Source organism: Sus scrofa, chromosome 6 (genome assembly GCF_000003025.6).
Source record: "Sus scrofa isolate TJ Tabasco breed Duroc chromosome 6, Sscrofa11.1, whole genome shotgun sequence".
NCBI lineage: Eukaryota > Metazoa > Chordata > Mammalia > Artiodactyla > Suidae > Sus > Sus scrofa.
Window position 1 is genome coordinate 28314030 of NC_010448.4, and position 12558 is coordinate 28326587.

General features: G+C 44.9%; 1 protein-coding gene across 4 annotated transcripts in view; it reads right to left on the reverse strand.

Annotated features, from left to right (window-relative positions):
* GFOD2 (glucose-fructose oxidoreductase domain containing 2) overlaps nucleotides 1–12558 on the reverse strand; it is a 54241-nt gene that overhangs the window by 20073 nt on the left and 21610 nt on the right. Inside the window, exon 2 of one of the 4 annotated variants that reach the window (XM_021094104.1) lies at nucleotides 2846–2932. The exons of 2 other annotated variants lie outside the window; for them this stretch is intronic. The gene's annotated coding sequence lies outside the window, so the exon portion shown is untranslated. Of the gene's footprint in view, nucleotides 1–2845; nucleotides 2934–12558 lie in introns of those variants that run through there. One more of the 4 variants, XM_021094105.1, reaches the window with a different exon arrangement.

Sequence of the window (12558 nt, forward strand, 5' to 3'; positions counted from 1 at the left end):
CATATGAATGGATCACTTTGCTGTACAACAGAATTTTTTTTTTTTGGTTTTTATGGCCGAACCCGTGGCATATGGAAGTTCCCCAGGGTAGGGGTCAAATTGGAGCTGCAGCAGCCAGCCTACACCACAGTCACAGCAACTCGAAATCTGAGCCGTGTCTGACTACACCACACCTTAAGGCAACGCTGGATCCTTAACCCACTGAGTGAAGCCAGGGATCAAACCTATATCCTCATGGATCCTAGTGAGGTTCGTTAACCACTGAGCCACAAAGAGAACTCCTGTACAGCAGAAATGGACAGAACAATGTAAATCAATTATAATAAAAAATTTAAAAATATATAGATATACATAAAAAGAAAGATGGAATTCCCATTGTGGCACAATGGAAATGAATCCGACTAGGAACCATGAGGTTTCAGGTTCCATCCCTGGCCTTGCTCAGTGGGTTAAGGATCTGGCATTGCCAAGAGCTGTGGTGTAGGTCGCAGATGTGGCTTGGATCTGGCGTTGCTGTGGCTGTGGTGTAGGCTGGCAGCTACAGCTCTGATTAGACTCCTAGCCTGGGAACCTCTATATACAGCGGGTGCAGCACCCCTCCCACAAAAAAAAAAAAAAAAAAAAAACTTGTATGAGATTCAGGTGTGTGCAGGGTATCAGGTTTCCCCATATGGCACTTCCTCAGCTAAAGCACTAGTCTCCATTCCAGCTGTGTACAGGGTAACTGGGGACCCTGTGACCACCGAGTCAGACTGTGAGATTGAAGCTGTGTAACCATTACTTTCTCTTTTTTTAAAATTTGGTTCTTATTTTATTGAGGTAAAATACAGATAAAATTTACTATCTTAACCTTTTATTTTTGGGCTGCCCCTCTGACATGTGAAAGTTCCTAGGTCAGCGATCGAACCTGTGCCAGGGCAGTGACAACACTGGGTTGGATCCTTAGCCCTGTGAGCCACCAAGGAACTCCTGCTGTTCTACTTTTTTTTTTTCCTTTTTTAGGCAGCACCTGCGGCAATATGGCAGTTCCCAGGCTAGGGGCTGAATCGGAACTGCAGCTGCTGACCTACACCACAGACACAGCCACAGCCACACCAGATCCGAGCTGCATCCACGACCTAACCCACACCTTGTGGCAACATTAGATCCTTAACCCACTGAGTGAGACCAGGGGTGGAACCCTCATCCTCAAGGACACTATGTGGAGTTCTTAACCTGCCGAGCCACAACAGGAACTCCTTGCTGTTCTACTTTTAACTGCATTACACTGCTTCACTTGCATGCCCCCAGACATCAGAGTCAACCTAGTTGTCAGTTTAATGGAGATGTGGCATTACTTTTCTAAATTCATCATTAATTAACTACTTCATTCCCCAACTGTGAGCACTAGGGATACATATATATCCATCTCTTCCTTTCCCATCCATGAAATCCTCTCACCTTTCTGGTCATCACTGAGTGCTACTTTCAGGCTCCCCTGCTCTTGCCCCCAGCTCCTTAATGCTAAGATTCTTTTTTTTTTTTTTTAATTTTTTGTTACTCAAATGAATTTATCACATCTGTAGTTGTATAATGATCATAACAATCTGATTTCACAGGATTTCCATTGCACAGCCCAGGCACATCCCCCCACCCCCCAAACTGTCTCCTCCGGAGACCATAAGTTTTTCAATGTCTGGGAGTCAGCATCTGTTCTGCAAAGAAGTTCAGTCTGTCCTTTTTTCAGATTCCACATGTCAGTGAAAGCACTGGATGTTGGTGTCTCATTGTACAGCTGACTTCACTTAAATGCTAAGATTCTTGAGGTTCTGTCAGAGGTGTCCTCTTTTCTTCTTGTTCCACACCTTATTTTTACTACTCATGTCCCAGGTTCCAATTAGTATACCAGTAACTTCAAATGTGCAGCACTGGCTCCAGCTTTCTCTCCAGAGCTTCACACGTATACGTTCTACTTCTGAATAAACAATGATGTTCTATAAACTCCACAAAACCCACGTGACCAAACCTGAACAGAAGCAGTAAAGTAAGACAGCAAGAACCCATGAAGTGAAGGCATCAGGGACATCTCAGTTCAAATAATAGCTTCACCAATTCTTAGCTTTTTCATGGGAAAAGCAGGTCTGATGCTGTTTAACACCCAGGGTCTTTTGAGGATTAAATGAGGTCCAGGTATAAATGCCTAGTAAAGAGTCTGGTATACAGTTGGCATTTAATAATTATCATATAATAAACCTTCCCTCAAATATTTTCTTCCTGTATCCTCTGATTCATGGTTTGTGACCATCACCAACTCATTTCCTCAACTCAGAAAGCTGCCAGAAATCTGCAATTTCTTTATTCCCTTATCTGTACATGTAACTCATCATCAAATCTTGATCCTACCTCTTTTTTTTCTGGCCCTGCCTGTGGTATGCAGGAGTTCCTGGGCCAGGGATCGAACCCAAGCCACCACAACAGTGACGAAGCAGACCCATAATCCACTGAGCTACCAGGGAACTCCAATTCTACCTCTTTATTATTATTGTCTTTTCAGGGCTGCACCAACAGCATATGGATGCTCCCAGCCTAGGGGTCCAATCAGAGCTACAGCCACTGGCCTATGCCACAGCCACAGCCACATCAACTCAAAATCCGAGCCGCATCTGTGACCTATACTACAGCTCACGGCAACGCTGGATCCTTAACCCACTGAGTGAGGCCAGGGATCGAATCTGCATCGTAATGGATACTAGTCGGGTTCATTACCACTGAGCCACAACGGGAACTTCTTCACTATCTCTTAAATCTACCCCTTCTTTGATATCCCTTCTGCCACTGCTCTCGTCTGGCCCCTAGCACCACTCACCTGAACGATGGCAACAACCTCCTACTTGATCTCTCTGGTTTCCATTCTTTCCTTCTTTCATCCATTCCTCATATTGCAGAGATCTTTCTAAAATGCAAATGGGATCAAATCACTCCCGTCCTTTTTAAGCACTTCAGTAACTTTCCATTGGATTCATTATGAAGTCCAGATGCTTAAGTTTAAGTTAAAAGGCCCTGCATTATCCAGAAATCTCAAGACAGGTCTAGCTTTGTGAAAGGTCTCTTTCAATGTGTATCTCCAAGAGAGACAGATGAGTTTCAAAACACATACTCAGGAGTTCCTGTCGTGGCGCAGCCGAAACTAATCTGACTAGTATCCGTGAGGACACAGATTCAATCCCTGGCCTTGCTCAGCGGGTTAAGGATCCAGTGTTGCCGTGAGCTGTGGTGGAGCTTGCAGACATGGCTCAGATCCCGAGTTGCTGTGGCTGTGGCTGGCAGCTGTAGCTCTGATTAGACCCCTAGCCTGGGAACCTCCATATGCCGTGGATGCAGCCATAAAAAGCAAAACAAAAACAACAAAAAAGAGAAAACGGGAGTTCCCATTGTGGCTCAGTGGTTAACAAAATCTGACTAGGAACCATGAGGTTTCGGGTTCGAACCCTGGCATTGCTCAGTGAGTTAGGATCCGGCCTTGCCGTGAGCTGTGGTGTAGATCACAGACGCGGCTCGGATCCCGAGTTCCTGTGGCTCTGGCATAGGCCGGCAGCTACAGCTCCAATTAGACCCCTAGCCTGGGAACCTCCAGGTACCACGGGAGTGGCCCTAGAAAAGGCAAAAAGACAAAAAAAAAAAAAAAAAAGAGAAAACAATGGCTTCAGAGTGACATATGATGAGTGTATCTTTTCTTTCTGGGTCAATTAAACAGTGGGGAACAGGAGTTCCCGTCGTGGCTCAGCAGTTAAAGAACCCGACTAGGAACCATGAGGTTGCGGGTTCAATCCCTGGCCTTGCTCAGTGGCTTAAGGATCCAGCGATGCCGTTAATTGTGGTGTAGGTAGCAGACGCAGCTTGGATCCTGAGTGGCTGTGGCGTAGGCTGATGGCTACAGCTCCAATTCGACCCCTAGCCTGGAAACCTCCATATGCCACAAGTGTGGTCCCAAAAAGACAAAAAAACAAACAAAACAAACAAACAAAAAAACAGTGGGGAACAGTTGTTTATTGAGCCTCCTTTAGATCATATTAATATGATAAATTTGTAAACGAATGTTCATAGAAGTATTATTCATAATAGCCAAAATTAGAAACTACGCAAATGTCCCTCAACTCAACTGCTGAAAGGGCAAACAAAATGTGGTATATCCATACAAAGTAGTATTATTCAGCCAAAAATAGTAATGAAGTACTGAGAAACTACAACATAGACAAATCTTCAAAACATTATGCTAAGCGAAAGAAGCTAGTCACAGGAGTTCACATATGGTACGATGATTCCACTTATATAAAATGTCCAGAATAGGAAAATCCATGTAAGATAGAAAGTAAATTAGGGGATGGGGAGGGAGGAAGGAAGGAATTGGGAGGTACAGGATCTAACTTTACTCTTCTGCACATGGTTATTTAGTTATTACAGCTCCATTTGTTGAAGAGACTTTTCTTTGCCTCAGAACGACCTTGGCACTTTTACGGAAAATCAGCTGACCATGAAGGTATGGATTTGTTCATGGACTCTCAAATTTATTCCATTAGTCTATACATCTATCTTTACATCAGTATCATCCTGTTTTGATTTCTTTAGCTTTATATTTATAGTAAGTTCTGAAATCAGTGAGTCTTCCAACTTGGTTCTTTTAAAAATGTTACTTTGGCTTTTCTAGGTCCCTTACATTTTTCTATAAATTTCAGGATCAGTTTGTCAATCCGGGATTTTGATAGAGATTGCTTTGAAACTGTAGATCAGTTTGGGGACTACTGTCATCTTAACTGATATTAAGATATTAAGATACTACGATATTAAGATTTCTGATCCATGAACATAGGATCTAATTTCTTTGAACAATGTTTTACAGTTTTCAGAGTATAAGTTATACACTTTTTGGTTAAATTTATTTCTAAACATTTTAGTTTGTTTGATGCTATTGTGTATTTCTTAATTTCATTTTCAGATTCAGCATCTCCTTTGTTTCTACTGTAGATATAAGTGTACTGTGCAAAGTACATGTCTCTGTCAGGGACTGGTTTGCCAGTCGAGCCCACAGTACAGCATCCTGCACTTCTTTATGGGAATTCCCTCTCCTACTGGGTTTTATTTTAACCATCTTTCTTTCTTTGTGATGGGTGAATAATGTCTGTGGCCTCTCAGCCACTTCTCTTTGTTCTTTGCTGATAATTCTCTTGTCCTTAAAAGCTTCCCTTCGGAGTTCCCGTTGTGGCCCAGTGGTTAATGAATCCGACTAGGAACCTTGAGGTTGGGGGTTCCACCCCCGGCCTTGCTCAGTGGGTTAAGGATCTGATGTTGCGGTGAGCTGTGGTGTAGGTTGCAGATGCAGCTCGGATCCCGTGTTGCTGTGGCTGTGGCTGTGGCCAGCAGCTGAAGCTCCAATTAGACCCCTAGCCTGGGAACCTCCATATGCTGTGGGAGCAGCCCTAGAAAAGGCAAAAAAAAAAGCTTCCTTTCTAATTAGAAAACAGGTCAGTCACATAGTAGCATCTATAATTTTAAATATCCTTAGTTGTTTCGGTTATCTACACTTAACGGTTTTTTTGGTTTTTTTGTTGTTTTTGATGGGGGTTACTTACAGGTCATGAATATTCTGGGGGCTTGAGAGTATAAAATTTGTAGCACTACATAAATGAGATTCTGCTTAACCTTTGTGGGTCATTAATTACCAATAGCTGTAAGTGCCAAAGGACTGAGAAATAGTCACAATAAAGCAAGGCTGGAGTTCCTGTTGGGGCTCAGTGGTTAACGAATCCGACTAGGAACCATGAGGTTCGATCCCTGGCCTCGCTCAGTGGGTTAAGGATCTGGCGTTGCCATGAGCTGTGGTGTAGGTTGCAGACGTGGCTTATATCTGGTGATGCTATGGCTGTGGCTTAGACTAGGAGCTGCAGCTCCAATTGGACCCCTAGCCTGGGAACCTCCATATGCCTCGGGTGTGGCCCTAGAAAAGGCAAAAAAAAAAAACAAAAAAACAAAAAAACAAGGCTGTCCATGTCCTCTCTAAAATCAGGCCTGAGGAGTTCCTGTTGTGGCTCAGCAGTAATGAACCCAACTAGTATCCATGAGGATGTGTGTTCAACCCCTGGCCTCACGCAGTTGGTTAAGGTTCTGGCGTTGCCGTGAGCTGTGGTGTAGGTTGCAGACACAGCTCAGATCTGGTGTTGCTGGGGCTGTGGCTTAGACCAGGAGCTGCAGCTCCAATTAGATACCTAGACTGGGAACTTCCATATGCTGAGGATATGGCCCTAAAAAGAAAAAGCAAGCAAGCAACCAAGAAAATCAGGCCCAGGGCACACTTCCTGCTCTTTTACACTTCATTCCCTCATGTTCTAATTATACTGGGGTGCATGTTTGCTTCAATAGCTTGAAACAACAGAGAGGATTAGAAAAAAATTTTAATAACTTCTACTGTATTGACACTGAGTCAAAGGGCAGCTTCATCAACATCCATAAAGGGGTCAGAGCTGGCTTCTAAGGAAGCCAGAGGGCATGAAGGTAGGCAGGCTTGATGACTAGGTACTCCTGCTCAAGGAGGGAGAGCTGATTTTCCTCATTTATTTCAGTGACCAACCTTTCCCACCCCTCCCCTAAGATGTCCTAATTGCTTGCCCTTAACATCCTTGTACACACCTTTCATGTGCCTCCAAAGATCTCCACAAACCCAGCCCCGTCGAGCTCACATGCATTCCAATCAGTGCATGCTGGTCAGGAATGAAAGGTAGAAAGTGCCTTGAAAGGACTGGCTGTACATACTTTTGGGCCGCACCCATGGCATAAGGAAGTTCCCAGGCTAGCAGTCAATTGGAGCCACAGCTGCATCCTATGCCACGGCCACAGCAGCATGGGATACAAGCCGAATCTTTGACCTACACCACATCCCACAGCAACGCTGGATCCTTAACCCAAGGAATGAGGCCAGGGATTGAACCCTCATCCTCATGGATACTAGTCGGGTTCTTAACCCACTGAGCCACAGTGGGAACTCCTGGCTGTATATACTTGGACAAGGCTTAGGTTACAGAGAAGGAAGCACAGAGGTCAGAGACATGGAATTTGCAGCCAAACTTGCCTGGGCTCAAGTCCCACCTCCATCACTTACCAGCTAGGTAATGTCAAGTGACTTTGTTTTTTCTTTTTCTTTTTTTGGCTGTGTCCTCGGCATGTGGAAGTTCCTGCAGCAGGGACTGAACCTGCACTACAGCAGCTACAACAATCATTAACCCACTGTGTCACAAGAGAAGTCCTCAAGTAAGTTTCTCAATCATCCTGTGCCTCTATTTCCTCAGCAGTAAAATGGGGTTAACTCTATCTACCTCATATGGGAGTTAAGGGTTACATGAGTTAATATTCATAAAGTATTTAAAACTGTTTCTCACTCCTTTGGCACTTACAGCATGTAGTAAGTCTCTACATGGTTTTTTTTTTTGTTTGTTTGTTTGTTTTTAAATCTTTTTAGGGCCATACCTGCGGCATGCGGAGGTTCCCAGGCTAGGGGTCCAATCGGAACTGTAGTCGCCGGCCTCTGCCAGAGCCACAGCACCGTGGGATCCAAGCCATGTCTGCGACCTACACCACAGCTCACAGCAATGGCGGATCCTCAACCCACTGCACGAAGCCAGGGATCGAACCCGAGTCCTCATGGATGCCAGTTAGGTTCGTTGACTGCTGAAGCATGATGAGAACTCCTTTTTTTTTTTTTGTCTTTTTGCTATTTCTTTGGGCCGCTCCCGCGGCATATGGAGGTTCCCAGGCTAGGGGTCGAATCGGAGCTGTAGCCACTGGCCTACGCCAGAGCCACAGCAACGCAGGATCCGAGCCGCGTCTGCAACCTACACCACAGCTCACGGCAACGCCGGATCATTAACCCACTGAGCAAGGGCAGGGGTCGAACCCGCAACCTCATGGTTCCTAGTCGGATTCGTTAACCACTGCGCCATGACAGGAACTCCCTTTTTTTTTTTTTAAAACTATGTATGACTGACTTAGATGTCTCCTCTTCAAGGAATTCCCATCATAGCTCAGTGGTTAATGAATCTGACTAGGAACCATGAGGACGCGGGTTCGATCCCTGGCCTCGCTCAGTGGGTTAAGGATCCGGCGTTGCTGTGGGCTGTGGTGTAGGTTGCACACGCAGCTTGGATCCCATGTTGCTGTGGCTCTGGCATAGGCCGGCAGCTACATCTCTGATTGGACCCCTAGCCTGGGAACCTCCATATGCTGCAGGAGCGGCCCAATAAATGGCAGAAAGACAAAAAAAAAAAAAAAAAAAAAAAAAAAAAGAAAAGTAAAAGATGTTTCCTCTTCAAAAGCTGTAATGCTGCGTAGGGATATGAAGATAACATTCTAAGCTAATACACAGTGAATGCAACAGACCAGGCAGTGTTTACTGTAATATATAGTATATCCCTCTAAGTCCATGCAACCCTGTCTTATAGATGAGGAGAGCAGAAGTTTAGAGAGGCTACTTAACTTTTCCAGAGTTCCACAGCTGGCTGTGTGTAACAGACCTGCCACATCCAACTGTGAAATCTGGAACATATTACTGAGCTTCCCAGAGCCTCCATAAAAACAGAGGCTTGTATATGTAGAACAACTCTTCTTTCATTCTTTGTGATGAGTGTGAGGCAAGAAAGTTCATTCCACTGTCTGGCTTGGTGACTGCTTGGCTCAGCACCATAACTCAAATCAGTATTGCTGTGTTCAGGAGTTCCCGTCATGGAGCAGCAGAAGCAAATCTGACTAGGAACCATGAGGTTTCGGGTTCAATCCCTGGCCTCACTCAGTGGGTTAAGGATCTGGCATTGCCATGAGCTGTGGTGTAGGATGAAGACGCAGCTCAGATACTGTATTGCTGTGGCTGTGGTGTAGGCTGGCAGCTGTAGCTCCAATTAGATCCCTAGCCTGAGAACCTCCATATGCTGCGAGTGCAGCCCAAAAAGCAAAAAAAAAAAAAAAAAAAAAAAAAAAAAAAATTGCTGTGTTCATACATCATACCTTTATTAAGGGTCCTAACAGGGAGATTGAAGGGGATAAAAAGATGAAAAGACAGTATTAATTCCGGGAACCAACAAGTTAGGAAGGAAGTAGGAGCTAGAGCTGGTGGCATAAGCAGTAATCTAAGGAGTTTGTACTTTGATAGGTGGGTGTGCTCAAGACTCTTGGTCAGCCCCACTTTGCCACCTGATCCCCTCTGCCCTGCTATCCCCACAACTCAGAAGGTCAGTCTCTAAGAACTACATCATGTGGGCTCCAGGCCCTCTGACTTCCAGCTGGGTTCAGCCAATCTCAGAAGGAGATCAAAGCACAGGAAGAAAGGTTACAATATTTATTCTCTGCCTCTCTTCCTACCAGGATTCGGCTGTGCCAGAGGCTGTGATCCTTGACCAAGGTCAGAGTGTCTATGGAGTACTCCTCTCCTATGGCCATAGGTTTTGCTGGTTCCCGTAACCCTCTCTTCCCTCACTGTGCCTGAGGCAGTAACACCAACTCTAGCGAGTTCCTGCCAGTTTCTCCGGGCTCCACTATCCCTTATGGCTCTTCCCATTATAAATAATCCCTCCATTAAAGGCTTTTCAATAACCCTTTGAATGTGCCAGCAGTCTCCTGCCTAGACCCTAACTAATAGAGGAAGCAGTGAGAATCCCTGAATTTTTAAAAAATTTGATGTAGGTAGAATAGAGTTTAGGAAGACACTAGACACAGAGAAGCATTTAAGGTATCAAATAAAGAGATAAAGAGGACCTGATGGAGAGAATAAAATGGAGAACAGACAGCTATCAACAGGACTTGGGATTATAAGGGGAGAGAGAAAAGTGAAAAATGGCACCAAACTACAGAACAACATCCCTTATGAACATAAGCACAAAATCCTCAACAAAGTATTAGCAAAATGAATCCAGCAATGTGTTAAAAGGACAATACATGATAACCAAGAGAGTTTAATCCAAGGAAGGTAAGGCTGGTTCAATATTCTAAAATCAATTACTGGGAGTTTCTATTGTGGCTCAGTGGGTTACAAACCCAACTAATATCCATGAGGACACAGGTTCGATCCTTGGCCTTGCTTAGGGGGTTAAGGATCCAGCACTGCCATAAGTTGTGGTGTAGGCTGCAAATGTGGCTCAGATCTGTCATTGCTGTGGCTGTGGTGTAGGCCGGCAGCTGCTGCTCCGATTTGACCCCTAGCCTGGGAACTTCCATATGCTGTGGATTCAGCCCTTAAAAAGCAAAAAAATAAAAATAAAAAATAAAAATAAATCAATTACTAGAGTTTCCGTCATGGCTCAGAGGTTAATGAACCCGACTAACATCCATGAGGAGCAGGTTCAATCCCTGACCTCACTCAGTGAGTTAAGGATCTGGCGTTGCTGTGAGCTGTGGTGTAGGTGGCAGACACAGCTCGAATTCCGAGTTGCTGTGGCTTTGGTGTAGGCCATCAAATACAGTTCTGATTGGACCCCTAGCCTGGGAACATCCATATGCCACAGATGTGGCCCTAAAAAAAAGACAAAAAAGACAAAAAAAAAAAAAAAAATCAGAGTTCCCGTCGTGGCACAGTGGTTAACGAATCCAACTAGGAACCATGATGTTGTGGGTTTGGTCCTTGCCCTTGCTCAGTGGGTTAAGGATCCGGCGTTGCTGTGAGCTGTGGTGTAGGTCGCAGACGCGGCTCTGATCCCAAGTTGCTGTGGCTCTGGCGTAGGCCGGCAGCGACAGCTCCAATTCGACCCCTAGCCTGAGAACCTCCATATGCCGCAAGAACAGCCCAAGAAATCGCAAAAAAAAAGACAAAAAAACAAAAACAAAAACAAAAACAATTACCATAATTCACCATATCAAGTCATTAGAGTAGTTATTACACTGCATTAAATAGAAATGCAAATTAAGGAACTGCTGTTGTGGCTCAGTGGAAAGGAACCCAACTAGTATCCCTGAGGATGCTAGTTCAATGCCTGGCCTCCCTCAGTGGGTTAAAAGATCTTGTGTTGCTGTGAGCTGTGGTATAGGTCACAGATTCGGCTTGGATCCCGTGTTGCTGTGGCTGTGGTGAAGGCCAGCAGCTGTAGCTCTAATTCAGCTCCTAGCCTGGGAACTTCCATATGCCAAGGGTGCAGCCCTAAACCCCCCCAAAATAAAGAAAAAGAAAGAAATGCAAATTAAAACTTATTTACTACAGCTACACATCTATTAGTGTGAAATTCAGAAAACCTGATATCAAATACTGGTAAGGATATAAAACTGTTATTGTCTTTTTGCCTTTTCTAGAGCTGCTCCCTCGGCATATGGAGGTTCCTAGGCTAGGGGTCCAATCGGAGCCACAGCCACAGCCAACGCAGGATCCCAGCCATGTCTGCAACCTATACCACAGCTCATGGCAACACCGGATCCTTAACCCACTGAACAAGGCCAGGGATTGAACCTGCAACCTCATGGTTCCTAGTCAGATTCGTTAACCACTGAGCCACAACGGGAACTACAAGACTTACTTTCTAATGCTTAATGTTGGCTTTATTCATAAGTGCCAAACCTTGGAACCAACACAACTGTCTTCCAACTGGTGAGTGAATTAACAAACAATATATTCATGCAATGGAATACTACTCCTTGATAAAAAAGAACAAACTAACAATAAATGCAACAGCATAATTTGAATCTCAAATGCATTATGCTATATATATATATATTTTTTTAAGGGCTGCACCTGCGGCATATGGAGGGGTCCATTCGGAGCTATAGCTGCAGGCCTCATCCACAGCCACAGCAACGCCAGATCTGAGCCACGTCTTCCACCTACACCACAGCTCATGGCAATGCCGGATCCGTAACCCACTGAACGAGGCTAGGGATTGAACCCACAACCTCATGGTTCCTAGTCGGATTTGTTTCCACTGTGCCCTGTAAATGGGAACTCCTCAAATGCATTATGCTAAATGAAAGATGCCAGACTCCAAAGGCTCCATACTGTGTGATTTCATTTACGTTACATAAAAAAAGGGCAAACCATAGGGATAGAATAATAAATCAATGGTTGCCAAGCAGTGAGGACGGCAGCACGAGGAGACAATAAAGTGCCAGAAGAGAATCTGGGGGGTGGGGAGTGGTGAAAGCACTACTCTCTCTATCTTGATTGTGGTGGTGATGACATGACCATACACTGTGTCAAAGCTCATGGAACTGTACGTTAGGAGCTCCAGTTATGGCACAGCGGACACGAATCCGACTAGGAACCATGAGGTTCCAGGTTCCATCCCTGGCCTTGCTCAGTAGGTTAAGGATCCGGTGTTGCCGTGAGCTGTAGTGTAGGTCGCAGAAGCGGCTTGGATCCCGAGTTGCTGTGGCTGTGGCATAGGAGCCAGCTGTAGCTCTGATTAGACCTCTAATCTGGGAACTTTCATATGCCACAGGTACGGCCCTAAAAAAGCAAAAAAAAAAAAAAAAGAGGCAATCTCCATTGTCAAGTATACTTTTCTCTGCTTCCCACTTCTTCCTGCCTGAAGTGCAGACTCTGTGGTTGGACTTGTCACAGTC